This window comes from Bombus terrestris, chromosome 9, assembly GCF_910591885.1.
Source record: "Bombus terrestris chromosome 9, iyBomTerr1.2, whole genome shotgun sequence".
NCBI lineage: Eukaryota > Metazoa > Arthropoda > Insecta > Hymenoptera > Apidae > Bombus > Bombus terrestris.
Window position 1 is genome coordinate 17,360,075 of NC_063277.1, and position 13,808 is coordinate 17,373,882.

Below are 13,808 nucleotides of genomic sequence, written 5' to 3' on the forward strand. Positions count from 1 at the left end.
TAACAAAAATTGAAACGCAAATCGGCAAACATCGTTCTTAATCCAGGATCAAGTGGTCACCATGAGCGAAATAAGAATTTACATACAACGATCAGCTATCTCGCGTTCGAACGATAAATTATCTAAAAATTTGAGCTATTTAAAAGCGTCAAGACCACAAGATCCTGCAACCTGAGTCTGGAATCAGCGAAGCGTGTCTCAACGACACAATCAAGATTGGCTAAAAACCGCGCTCATCTGAGCAAGTAGTCCCGGTTGGGATGAGCGTTGAGCCGCGGCCAGACTATTCGCATTATCCGTCCGTGCCGTCAACAAATATGAAGTTAACCGTTGACGGGGGCGTGTAAGACGTCTGTCGAGTGTGCAGCAGGGAATCAGAAAGCTCGGGGCGTTCCTCGTCCTCTTTTATCTCCTCTTCGCCGTCCTGTTCCATCGACCTAGTGCGCCGTGTCGCCGCGGCAAAAAGGAAGGAAACGTGCCAGCGACCGGGCACAAAGACAACTTTGCCCCTCGAGGAGAGAGAGAAAGACAGACGAAGGGGAAGGAGACAGGCTTTTTTTCCCCCTTTGAGATCTTATACTTGTCCCCGGCCATCCCGGCCTTATTAATAAATCATTATCGTCGTCGTCGAGGTTGCCACTCACTCGGCTTTTTCGAGAGCAACGAGACATCGTTTTCGTGCCCCTTTTAAAAGGCGAGTCCCTCATCTCCTCCTCTCTCCTCTCCTTCCCGCTGTCTCTGTCGCTGTCTCTTTTACGCTATATTTTCTTCTTTTTCCATCATCGTGCCTTTGCGCACGCGGAACCCCTTTACACTCGACGTTCAATTATATTCTCCGCGCCGATGCTATCTTCGTAACTCGCTGCCAAGGATTTTACACGCCCCGCAAGGTGTCTTCAACTTTCCCGGGGACACCTTGCGCGGTTTCTACGGGCTTACGGATACTTGTTAGGGAGGATTAACGTCCCGTGAGATTTCTTCTTTATCTTTGTGCTGTACGATATTTGTTGGAAATTAATGGCATTTGATGGGAATATCAAGCGTTGTATGTACACGTACGTACGGATTAATTTCGATTAATTTATTTTAGTATGTGCAAGTATTTTATGTTTGTATTCTTTTTCTCAAAGTTTACGATTCTTCTGTTTCTTATTTATTGTATTAATTTCGACATTGTTGCGGATGATAACTTACCTGTTCTCATGCAAATTTATTTGCTTTATTCGATTCAGTAGTGAAGTGGCTAATGACGCATGGATCGGTCGTACGAACTAAATCACGCATGAACAATTTATAGCAAATTAAACAAACCGTTCCCTAGATGCTTTTTATAGAATTGACGACACTGATCCTAGAAACTTTCTCTTTGTGTAGCGTTTGCCGCGAATAATTTTATCACTGTACCACCAACTTCGTCCTCTGTATAACATTGTAGCTTTCGTTATTTAAACGTATGATAAATGTGAAAATGTTAAAAAAGAAATAAGAACTAGAGGGTGAGAAAGGTCACACGAATTTTAAAATAAAAGTTAACACGAAAATAAAATAAAAGTTTAAGATAGATACAAATGCTTGAAAGTATAGCACGACGAGGTACCTGTACACAACCCAAACGTATAAAACGAAAATAGTATAAACGTCTATTCCTACCCGTTGGGATATTATCACAATTCATTCAACTCGCAATTAACCATAATTACCAAAGAAGAAACTGTTATGCTCGAAAACGTCGTTGCTATTACGCCTCCACTGCTCGAAAGCATCGAACAAAGCGGTAAATTAAAGCGCAAGTTTTAATACCTGGAAATTTTCAGGTTTCTCGATGACCGTGATGAGTTATGGTTACGTGGATGCATAAATATATTTTCCAGCGCCACGGATAAGCCTCTCTCGGCCATGGAAATTAGCCATGAAAATGAAAAGCCAGGAAATTTTTTGAAAGCTTTCCTGAACGTGATATTAGGCTTTTGTTTTCAATCGTACATTTTATATTTAATATCTTTCAAAGGTATTTTCTCGTGTTTTATACAATTTTCCATGTTTTTGAAACTCTACGAGGTATAATATAAATAATTCAGAAAAATCTTTAGCAAAATAAAATCGATATTACGTTAGAAGGGAATTTTTTTCTTACAATTAAATGATCGATATTGAGTAAAAGTTATTTCTTATAAAAATATGCCATAGAGCTGTCGCTTGATACGCGAAATTGATTGCAATATCAAAATATCAAACTAATCTCAGTATATATATATCCATTTATAAATCCGTCACAGATGAATGAAAGCATAAATCGTGGTGAAGAATAAAATTTCACCAAGTTAAAAGTATATACGGTAAATTTTGAAGTAAACTTTCAAGCAAAAATACTTCTATTTTGTCGCCACTCCCTATTTATGACTATGCATGCAATACTACATTATTCACACAGAAACTCTTTTTCTGTCGATGGAATTCTTTTAAAAGGAATGCTATATTTCCTCCTCAAACTTTTATTAGCAGCGATTTGTACCGTAATGTCTTTCATACCGTAGCTACTGTTCGTTGCTTGTAGGTTCATAATTTTGAAAAAGAAACCACGAAGAAAATAATGTTCAATCTCCTGATTTACACACGGTTCTCCCCCGACGAGGCTACGATGGAAAGTAACGGGAAAATTTCGAAGTATGAAGAGAACAAGTCTTAATTTATGGTCATAATATCCTTGAAATATCACTCTATCTGAAACTCGATAATGAAACACCATCAGGCAGGCTGTGCCAACGCGATCGCAACCACCAAGTAACACGATATCGTGTGCCGGAGCTCTTACAGAAATTGCGGCTTGAATATTGCAGCACGCAACCCTTAAGTTGTCATTATAAAATACTTTCGGAACTTCGTGATCCATCGCCTGCCGGAATGAAACAACTTTTTTGTTTGCTGAAAGTGGACGTTGCCGAATAAACGCGACTTTTGTCAGCGTATAAATCAGGTTCGTGCATTGACTTTTTCGAGTTTTCGTCCAGCAAGACCAAAGGTAAAACTTCATCCATAATCCATCTTCCTTTCTGTTCATTTTTTCTTCTTCTTTTTTCTTGAGCAAACTATTTTCATTAATGATAAGAAAATTGATATTATCGTCAAAACTATTTCGTGAATTTTTTAAGCGGTACAAAGGGTATTGTATGTTGTATTTATTGGGCTCGAAAGTTGCTGATTGTAAATTCACGACCTGGAATTTGAAAGTTCATAGGTTACAGGATTCCAAGTTACAGAGTTAGGATTATAGGGTTACGAGTTACAGCGTTTAGGGTTATAGGGTTTACAGTTACGGAGTTTAGGGTTATAGGGTTAAAAGTTATAGAGTTATACTCGCAGGACCAGAATTATAAGGTTCGGGTTATGAAATTTAAAGCCTTCGAGTTCAAAGTTATAGATGTTACAGCTGCAGAGTATGCAGTTACAGAAACGAGATTTAGGAGATTCAGAGGCAAAGAGCGTAGTGTTACGAAATGTAATTTTACAAATTACAAAATACTTCTTCATATCTAAAAAATAATCACCTTGTATCCAAATTCTACGAATATAGTTTCCATTACAATGAATAAAGTCTCTAGCCATTAAATTGTGATATTAATAAGATTACTCTTGTCACAAACCATCGAATCAAAAATCAAAAACTATTACAATTTTCCACCATCCCAATCAAAAAAAAAAAAAAAAAATGATTCTAAAGAAACAGATGAAAGAAAATTCTAGAAATTCAAAGGAGAAAAACGGAGGATATCGACTAATTTCGCTCGTACGTCTAAATAAATAGATCTTCGCGTTAAGACAAAGGTGTAGCTCGCTTAACTAGCTGGACAGGGTGCAGCGAAGCAACTAACCGAGTCACGTTGTTAAGCCAGCAAAATCCTACTCGCAGCTAAAGTCTGCGCGGTTAAACGCGTCTTTCCGAGCTTTTGCTCGTGGTTTCCTCTGGTTGAAGGAACGCGAGATAAAGCGTGGCTATCACGTGGAACTGCCTCCCTTAATCGAGACTACGAAAAACGCGCAAAAAATTCGTTTAACGAGCGGTCAAGGGCCGCCTGTCGAGACGTCGATTTCGAACTGTCCCGACGATATTTATTGCACGACAGGATTTTCTTCGGGGATTACAGCGCACTCGAAAAATACGTTTTAATTCATTTTTCATGATTACGGAGAATTCTGGATTAAATTTGAATCTTGAAAGGATTTTCTGTCCATCGTCCATACTCTGTCGTATTGACGCGTGCCAATGTTCGCGGGGACGAGAAATTTCATTTCCCTCGATTTTGTATTTTAAGAGAAGAATTTTGCTGATCGGCCGTGTCGGAGCGAAGATATTTCCAATTATTTCGTCGTTTTGTTCCTTTATTCTAAAACATTTTCTTCCGGGAAGTTTCATATTCTCTGCTCTGTCGTTTCATAGAATTACCCTTCTTTCGTTAATATCGTTTGTTCGACGATATTTCTGCCCCAAAAGAAATTAACAGATTTGATTTTTACAGGTAGTTCATTAATTATTCAAACCAGTCCTTTAATTAATGATTTATATTTACAGCGAACAGGGGTAGAATGACGATGAACGAGATGAAAAATTAAAACAAAACTGTAGTATAAGAATAATGACTAATAAACTGCGATTAATCTGTGAGAATAAATGAGAGAGAATGATAAATCAGGTGTAATCTATGTATAAATAAAAGACAATCTACAGAGAAAAGTGACTGAACGTATCGAAATTAAGTCGGTATAGAAAATCGTAAATATTTCATCGCGGTAGGTCTTGGTGTAATAGCCTTGGTGGCTTTAAAATATTCCCTAACGCAATTTCCCCCGACATACCCCAGTACCCCAGCGGTTCACACCCCCTGGAAAAAGGCAACAATACCTATTCTCTATTTCGCAAAACCGACAACACCAGGATTCCGTGGAAACGCAGTTATTCAGTCAGCGATAAAAAATCAATTTCCCTTCCATTTCTGGGAACGCGGCGAACCTATAGTCAGAGATCGCTGCAATTTGTAATCCCCATTTTTCTCCCCCTTTGTCGAACGTTGACCAAAGCAGCGTGCACAGGGGAAAAAGGGTTTGAGAACAGGTTTGAATACTCTGAACGATCGAGTCCTGTGTTTTCAACGTTTTAATAATAATGAAGTTTTAATGGCGTGGAAATTAAATGGTCGGAGTATTTTAGAATATGACAGGGGTGAAAAGTAGATTAGACGCGTGATCGAGGGTTCGTGAGATTTTTGGTCGAAATCTGTCGATTTTAAAATCAAACGAGTCAATTTTGATGAAATTAATTACAATTTTTGTTAGTTGAACCCAAGTTTCTATTAAAAATTTTAATGAAAATATTATTATTTGTAATTTAATATCTAAAAAATAAAAGAAATTTTACGATTGAAAAATAATACTCCTAATTAGAGTCTACGTAATTTCTAACTGCTTATGCGTGCTATACAAATTTTTGTGGAGGAATACAGGACAGTATCTTCTTCGCTGCATCGTCGTAAATTACCAAAACTAAAATTTGAGATGAGACACGAATCAAGAAATTCTTAAGACTTTCCACGATCATTTTTCATTCGTCCCATATTTCTAACAAGAATTTAACCATCTAAAAACTTCCAGAAAGAACATCGAATTCCAACAGGAACACAGAATAAAGTATCGAAAGAAAGAAAGAATTAAGACGATAAGTAAAGAAATGTAATAAAAGAGAAATTAAAAAATTCCAGAAGGAAACACTCTTAGAATATTATTTTACGCAACTCGCACACACATCGTTCAAGTTTCTAATTCTGCTCATATTTCAACGATATCTTGGTCGTTGAAATTCGTCGAATTTCTCGAATCGAAAACCTATTATAGAGCTTCTTCTTCCGTTGTGCGACACTGACGAATGTTCGTCTCGTGGAAATTATCTTGCATAAACTCTGCACCTGATGTTTCCCGGTACGAATGGTCCAAACGTCTCGACGCCGTTTTTCCACGTCCATATCCATTTTGATCACGCGGAGAACAGGCCCGGATACAAGAGATGGACTCGTTTTTCCGCCTCTCGGCGACACCTGCTGCATTTCGCGGAGACGTTTGTTGGATACACCGAGGTAAACGAGTTCTGTGATTCCGTCGAGTAAATGGGATGTTCTTTGGTCTTTTTGGGGAACGTTTGACTGTGGGGTTGGGCAGCTGTGGAATTTTGAAGGCAGTGGTGGGCGAAAGTGAAACGTACGAATAAATTGGGATGCTTGGAAATTTTACGTAAGGTGGAGTTGGTCGGATTCTTTATCGAATTTTCGTAAATCATTGCGACGACTTATGCGTATTTCTTGTACAATATCGCTGGAAAATATATTTTAATTTTCTTATTATTTTAGTGAAGTATCTAAAAATTTGTGTAATTTTATAATTTTATAATTTACGTATATTAGATAATTTATCAATTATTATGATAAAATAGTTTGGAGTTTATTCAAATTTTGGGATCGTATCTTAAAACTTTTACGATTTACTCAAGTATTTTAATTATAAATACTATATTACTTAATTATGAGTGACATTGTAGGCGTTTTTTTACAGAAAATCTTCTTTCAAAAGAAATAAATAAAATATTAGTTTAAAACTTGTATCTCGAACGAAGACTAATTCAATTAAAATATTTAATCCTGCGAAAGCCAACCCTTTAATTACATTACTCGAGTTACTTACAGGGAATAAAGAAATTCTGCTTTGTTATTATTTTAATAGCTTTTTTCAATTCTCGGAATGAACAAACGGATAATTTTCGTGGACGCCAGGCGAACGTAGATGGAGTTAAAACGAAATTGATGTGTTTTAATGAAAAACAACAACGATTCGGGTTTATCTACATAATTAATTCACTAATTTATACTGTCTCGTACATAGGAACTAATTCGTACACAATAAATCTTTATTCGGTATAATCAAATCGACAATTATGGTAATTAGATCACGTATCCACGGTTTATTATTCTCCGTTTAATCGGTATAACGTATGCACGGATCAAGCGCGTGAATATATATAAATCGATGTACAATTGCGCACGAGTAAGTGCACGATAGTCTGTTTCACCCGTGTCGAATTAAACTTTAAACTTTGTTCAGAAATTTATCAACCGAACGTGTAGAATTTAATTCGACGTCTGTATCGATGTAATATTATTAGTTTACAATGTTCTACTTTGTACGCTACACCGATTTTCAACTACGAATTACAAAATTATTAAGTTCCAAAAAGTGTTTGTGTTTACGACTCACAATTTACCATTTATCCATACTCTAATATCATCAATTAGCAAATTATCGTTTAAGAAAGTCCGTAATCAAAAAATTCATAGAATACGCAGAATGCAATACACAGAAGTATATAAAATATTCAAAATACAACGACTGCTATAATATTTGATAGGATGAAACTAATCACAGCCTGGGTCCGACCTTTCTAATTATTTCCTCAGAAATATGACTTTGCAGAAAAATCCGCGATCTAGCAATCGCCTGTATCCTTCGCTAAAAACCCAAGAAAATATCGAATAATCTGACGTGTAAGACGCAACGCGTCTCTGAAGACACATGACAGCGATGTTTGCATAAAGAAAATAGGATTCTTCGGCGACGAAAAGGCTGGTTTCCCGCGAGGTTAAACGACGACGTTTGTTCAACGAGCGAGCAGCCACGTGGCAAGCTCGCGGTTGACATGGAACGAAGAAGAGTGCGGTATCCGGCCGGCTTAATTAGGGAACACTCGATCCCACAGTGAAGCAGTTGACGTCTGTGCGACGATAATGAAAAGCTGACTGGTGGCAGCGATATCAGCTTCGTGTTCGAGCCACGGCAAGATCGCAGCTCGCTCGTGAGCTCGGGATCGCCGGGAAATTGGCCGCGAACTTCACGCTGCAGCTCGTTGAACTTTCCCTTTGTCGATCGATGACACCTGCCAGCCACCGCTGCCTCGGTCTGTCGGCTCTCGAAATCTTGTTTCGAGACAAGCAGAATCGAACTTTTCCTCGGATTTTTTGCCGAAAACCAGAGATCCAGGCACGATCAATTTTTCACGTTGATAATACGCTTTTAAACGATTGAGGAAATTTTATTTGCGTGTTAACACGTTACGTACGGATCACGAGATCATCTCGTTTTTATGTTTTTTCGACTGAATCGATGACTTAAGCAACCAGAGACAAATGTTTTTGTTATGTTACCAGGGTAATGAAGCCTTGTGCATTCTTGTGACAAACGATTAGCAAAACAACTGAATGTTGACACTCCAAGCATGTAAAAACAATCAGTCTGTATAGCCAGCACATCGGTAGATCTGTGCCGATGAAAAATGTGCGGGTCCTGGGAACGCGTTGAGGGCGCGCAGCGCCGTACGCAATGTGTTAAGAAGCTCTTAGCTGGATCTAGGTGCGGTGAAAGCTCGTTGAATTTTCTGTTCGTTGATTTTTCAATTTTTTACGTTTATATCGACGCGGGTTACGTGGTGCTAGTTTCGAAAGCAAGCGACTTATTGTCGTAAGTTGTATCGGTACACCTGAAAAATATCCCTTGTACTTGAAGAATTAAACGAAGTGTCGCTGTCTGATAGTAAACGAAATCACTCGCTGTACCGAGTTTCGATATTATCTCACGAAGATCAAACCGATACTAGCTGGAAGCACAGCTCGATTTCTCTCGATTCGCGAGACACGCACGATCACAAACATTCTCAACCAGTTTCATTAAGACCAGCGTTGCTCTAAGCCACGATAATTTCAAAGAGCGTGCGCGACGAGGAACGCCACTGTTCAAGCGTTAAACGGAATAAAAGCGAAACGGCGGATACATGCAATCGATAAGCAGTCACGGAAATTGAATTGCTGGATTTTGTATTCAGAGACGAACGAACTTAGCCAGACGGCCAGTTTTTCCGATCGACCGATCGGATCGATTCAACGACTATTCTACCAGTATGTAAGTGTAGTATAGCAAGATAAAAACAGAAAAAAAATAAACGATAATTGTTGAAAATGACAACGCTAGTTACAATAAATAGTAATTAGAAGATGGTTCGAGATACAATCGATAGATTTAATCGATAGGTTTAAAATATTCTTTTATTTTTTATCCTTAGTCCATGTAAGAAAGAGTAATAAAGATTTTTCAGCTCAAAACGGTATGATAGATTTATCCAAAGAATAAAATAATAGCTATTGCGATCCTACCTCTAAATACAGAAATAACAAACAATAATAAAAATAACACTACTATTACGACACATCTCTTTCTTGTCTATAAATTCAATTTTTGTCAAGAAACAACTACGAATTTCTGTCATCCTCGTTGTCACACGTAAACCACTCTATACAAATTGAACGAGAAGCCCGACTCCGATTAGAATCGACGTAGTTTCCCAACTTCTACCTGTTACTCCTCCACGTTGAAAGAATAATAGGGAAATATGACTTTTCTTTATCGTTCAGTCGTGATCAGTCGTGAACAGAGTCAATTCTGTTCAAGAAACTTCGTTACAAGGCAAATAGAAATTGAAGAGAACATTAGGAGAGTAGAAAAGTATTGGCCGATTTTGGGAGCGACTCGACTGGTGAACAAAACTGTCCCTACATTTTTGCTTCCAAATGCATGCGGTTGTGAACGTATCAAAATTTCTCATTTCCATTTTCGTGTCCACAAAGAGCATAACGTACTATAGATATTAATAAGACAGTGAAATGGAGGGTTTTGTAATTTTATAAAAATGCATTTCTGTGAGCATATGAATGGACAATGTTTTCTAATTTTCTTGTTCATACGACACAATTAATAATTGGGAAACCAACGAGGCAACGTAAAGGATCAACGCATAATTTCCTGTAAAAATTCCGCGAATTTATGAGAATGCAACGATATCAGAGTTTGAATAAACGATGTTTCCTTTAATGATCATGTTCGGATATAAACGAATCTCGATTTAAAAAGGTTTCGTTATTAGGAAAAGAATGAAATAATAAAAGTAGCTGACTTGCAATTTCTAGGAAAAGTTCATTACATTTGTAAGAGCACATTTCTGTACATACGTATGAATGCATGCTATTTTTATTCATATTTAATTTCAGATATACATACGTGAATCTCGTTTGTAGAAAAATTTCGTAGCAATGAATTTTCATTAAAATTTAATTAAATATCATCCTTTCATCTTTATCTGTCAAAGGAAGAATATTAATTTCCATTAATTTAAATATAGTTATGTGGAGGTATGAAAAAGTTTCCACGTATTACCGGCTATTACCTTGAATCTTTTATCTGTCTGAAATTATTTCTAATTCTTGGAAGAAAATATAAATTAATATTTTTATTTTATGCATTAAACAGGTGTCATACATAATTTTTAATATTCCAAACAATTTGAAGAAAGCCAGTATAAATAAACCTGTTAATTCTCTATAGATCGTATTATTTTATTAATATTCCAATTAAACTGAATTTATCAATCAAGCAACTAATTCGTCTATGACAATTTGTATTTCCTATATTTGCCAACCAAGTTAAAAAGCTGTTATCGATTGCAATTCTTTTACCCATAGTTCAACGAAATTCTAATCGCAAAAAGTCAACCCTTCGTACGATTCATTCAGCACAGAACAAGAACGATTACTATTTGGAAATACGAAAAATACACTCAAACAACTATACAGCATGGCCTATTACCATTTTATATAAAATTCACTGTTTAGTTATTCCACAGCTGGGTATATGCATTTTACATTTTATTCCGATCGTTCTAAACTGAAATTGGAATGGACGTCGATTTGCCAGATTTTAGTATTTAAATAGTCGTGGATCCATCGACATATCTGCAAAACCGTAAAATTCGCAGGAACTTGGAGTGTTTCGGCGAATCCGCGTTGATGAATATCGATGCAATTGGAAATGACATAGAGTTGTTTGTAATATGGTGGAGTTTTGATGCGACTAATTTTAAATAAATGAAGCGAATCAAGCAAATCGTGTCACGCCAGCACTTTGTAAATGATTAATTTTCACTGGGTGGGAAAGGACCAACGTTTTAATCATATTAATTACGATTGCTAATACATCGTAGAATTACCGTGAATTATTTGCAGTAGATCGTTTAAAATTAATTAAAATTGTTTTAGTTATTTACAGCAGAGGCGAAGGTTAGATTTTGATATTTCCAAAATTGAAACACGATCGTTAGCAACGATGGAAATTAGTACTAGATTGAATTACAATTCTCGAAAGATAATTAAAATTTTGGAGATTCGTATTGCTGGATGGAGGGCGAGTTAAATAATTCGATAACTGAAAATGTAATTTGCGATATGGAATTTCAAGAAAGGTTCCTATCTCCACTGTTAAATATTTCTGTTGAGAAATCAAATACTCGTGAATAGTAATAGCATAATTGATACAGAAGATTGTTTCAAGAGCTGAGATATATTAAAATTTTTAAATTACTAACTTATTTATGAATATATATACGTGTATAGATGATACTATAGATGTGTAAGTTAAATATTATAAAATTATGAAATTCGAATCATATCAAATTCGTTTTTAATTTGTCTCTTAATTTATATAAAACGATTTAAAATTGCTTTTTTAAAGATTCAGCTTAATACATTTTCAACAAACCTTTTTTTCATTGATAAATCCATTTCTGATATTTAAACCAATCACACCATTCAGAGAACGAAAATCATTTAAAGGTTCAATCTAAATCTAAGCATTCTCTCTCTTCATTTAAAAGTGCAACTCTTTTCAAACGTAAATTGATGTCACGAAACGCAAAATTATTCAAATATCTTCAGTGACATCAGTCTGAAATAGTAAATTATCATTTTAATATTCAATCTACATCTCATTTTGCAACAATTCCAACATTTCTAACAAATTCTCTACCCGTTAAAATATTCGTATTCGATATTTGAACCAACAATCAAAATTATTATAAAACACAAAATTTTCCAATTACCTGTAACGACAAATTAACCACGAAAACATCAATGAAAGTAGAAATTAACTTTGAAAAGAGGAATCTTACCGATCGGGTGTCACAAACAGATCGTCTTCGTCGAACGTATCCGTTCCTCATGCTCGCGATAATCTGTTGTCCAAAACGAGATAGGGTTCCGTTTCCATTCACATCCGGAAACGTGACAAACACCGCCACTTCCCGTCAACACTCGCCTCCGAGTAAACAAATCGCACCACCACGCACCTACACACACTACATCTCTCGTTCCTTTTTTTCTTGGAGAACCGTGGCTTGCGACGTCCGCCGACCGACTGAAACCAACACCTCGCCGCACGTTCGTCCGCCACTTAATTTCCCCTGACCTGCGTACCTCGCGAAAATATCATCCAATCGGCTCGATCACTCGAAAACTACCCCATGTATCGCCGCTCTATCCACATGCGTCAATTTCCCTCAAACACGTGTACACTTTATGAGGGATTAACCTCGCAGGGGATGAGATTTCTTTTCAAGGAAGATGAAAACCGTTTAAGCTTGTATTCAGGTCTGACCAATTCCTCTCTTAACTACTTTCGTTAGCTTAACTATTTTCGATGGATATGGTTGCTGAAATTCAATAGCAACTTGAGTTCCTCTTCTGTTTTTGTTTATGTATAATTGTCTCTTTTATGAGAGTCTTCTTACCTTTTATTTACAGCATTTAATAGTTGCTATTTTTTGGTAAACATAGTTTAGTCGACTGGAATCACTGGAGAAATCAGTCATTCATAGAAGAATATATAGTACTGCTACTTATGGTACCAGAGAATAATCCAATAAATATTAAATATTCTTGTCTTTGATAACATACGATAGTTCCCAATAGACGTCGAATGTTCCCTACAGTTCCTCGCCAACTTCTCGAAACGGAGTCCCGAGTCAGACCCCCGAGGATCATCAAACATCCCTCACATATCGTTCCACCAAACACGTCTGCAACTCGCGTCGTAAACCAACTGCTATCACTCGGAACCACAATGCTTGGACGTCCCACCAACCAGTCACGAGTTTCTCATACACGAGACTCGTGTATCAACTGGCCAAACGATCTATAGGACCATCGTTCTTTCACGTTCGATCACGTTTCACAATCGTGTCACAAAGGTTGGAAAGGAACCACAGATTTTAGAGACAGAAACATCTTGAACGTATCTCAAAGCCTCGGGCAATTCAATCTTAGTTTGAGCGAAACCAGGCCAGACCAAGCCAAGCAAAACCGAACTAGACCATCCAAGGAATCCTGAATGGAGAACGGACAACAGTGATCGTGGCCGATTTCGGGATAAATCGAGTGTTCCAGGTGAAAGTGTATTCGACGAGTCGCGTGACGGTTGGTTAGCACGTGACACGGCGTGGCCGTGTGTGACGTGGAGACGCGGAGGATAACGGCCACGTTACACCTGCCGCCAGTGCCACCCGGTGTGACGTTCTGGCCTGGTCTGTGTACCAGGGTGCTACTGGGGATTGCCGTATGCTTGTTTTTGCAGGGCTGCCAGCGGCGCGCGAGCGAGACCTCGTCAGTGGGGGTGGACGAGAGAGATAGGAAGAGTCTGTCTGTGGCGAGAGGAGCAGGGACACGTGAAACGAACCGAGATCGACGGTTGGTGAGCGCGACGGGGATGAAGATCGGCGAGGAACAGGGATACGAAGAGATGGTCGACCTGCAAGAGGGACAAAGAGGATCGCACGTAGGGGAAATGGACGCGGTGGTGGTGGTCAACGAGGAAGAGAGACGAGCCTAAGATCTAAGCTA

General features: G+C 37.7%; 1 protein-coding gene across 7 annotated transcripts in view; it reads right to left on the reverse strand.

The window, feature by feature from the left end:
* LOC100644811 (neuroligin-4, Y-linked) overlaps positions 1 to 13,528 on the reverse strand; it is a 220,951-nt gene extending 207,423 nt beyond the window's left edge. For 6 of the 7 annotated variants that reach the window (XM_048408536.1, XM_048408535.1, XM_048408537.1 and 3 more), the window contains exon 1: positions 12,083 to 13,528. The gene's annotated coding sequence lies outside the window, so the exon portion shown is untranslated. The remainder of the gene's footprint in view (positions 1 to 12,082) is intronic. The other variant, XM_048408534.1, reaches the window with a different exon arrangement.
* Positions 13,529 to 13,808: the final 280 nt, after the last annotated feature.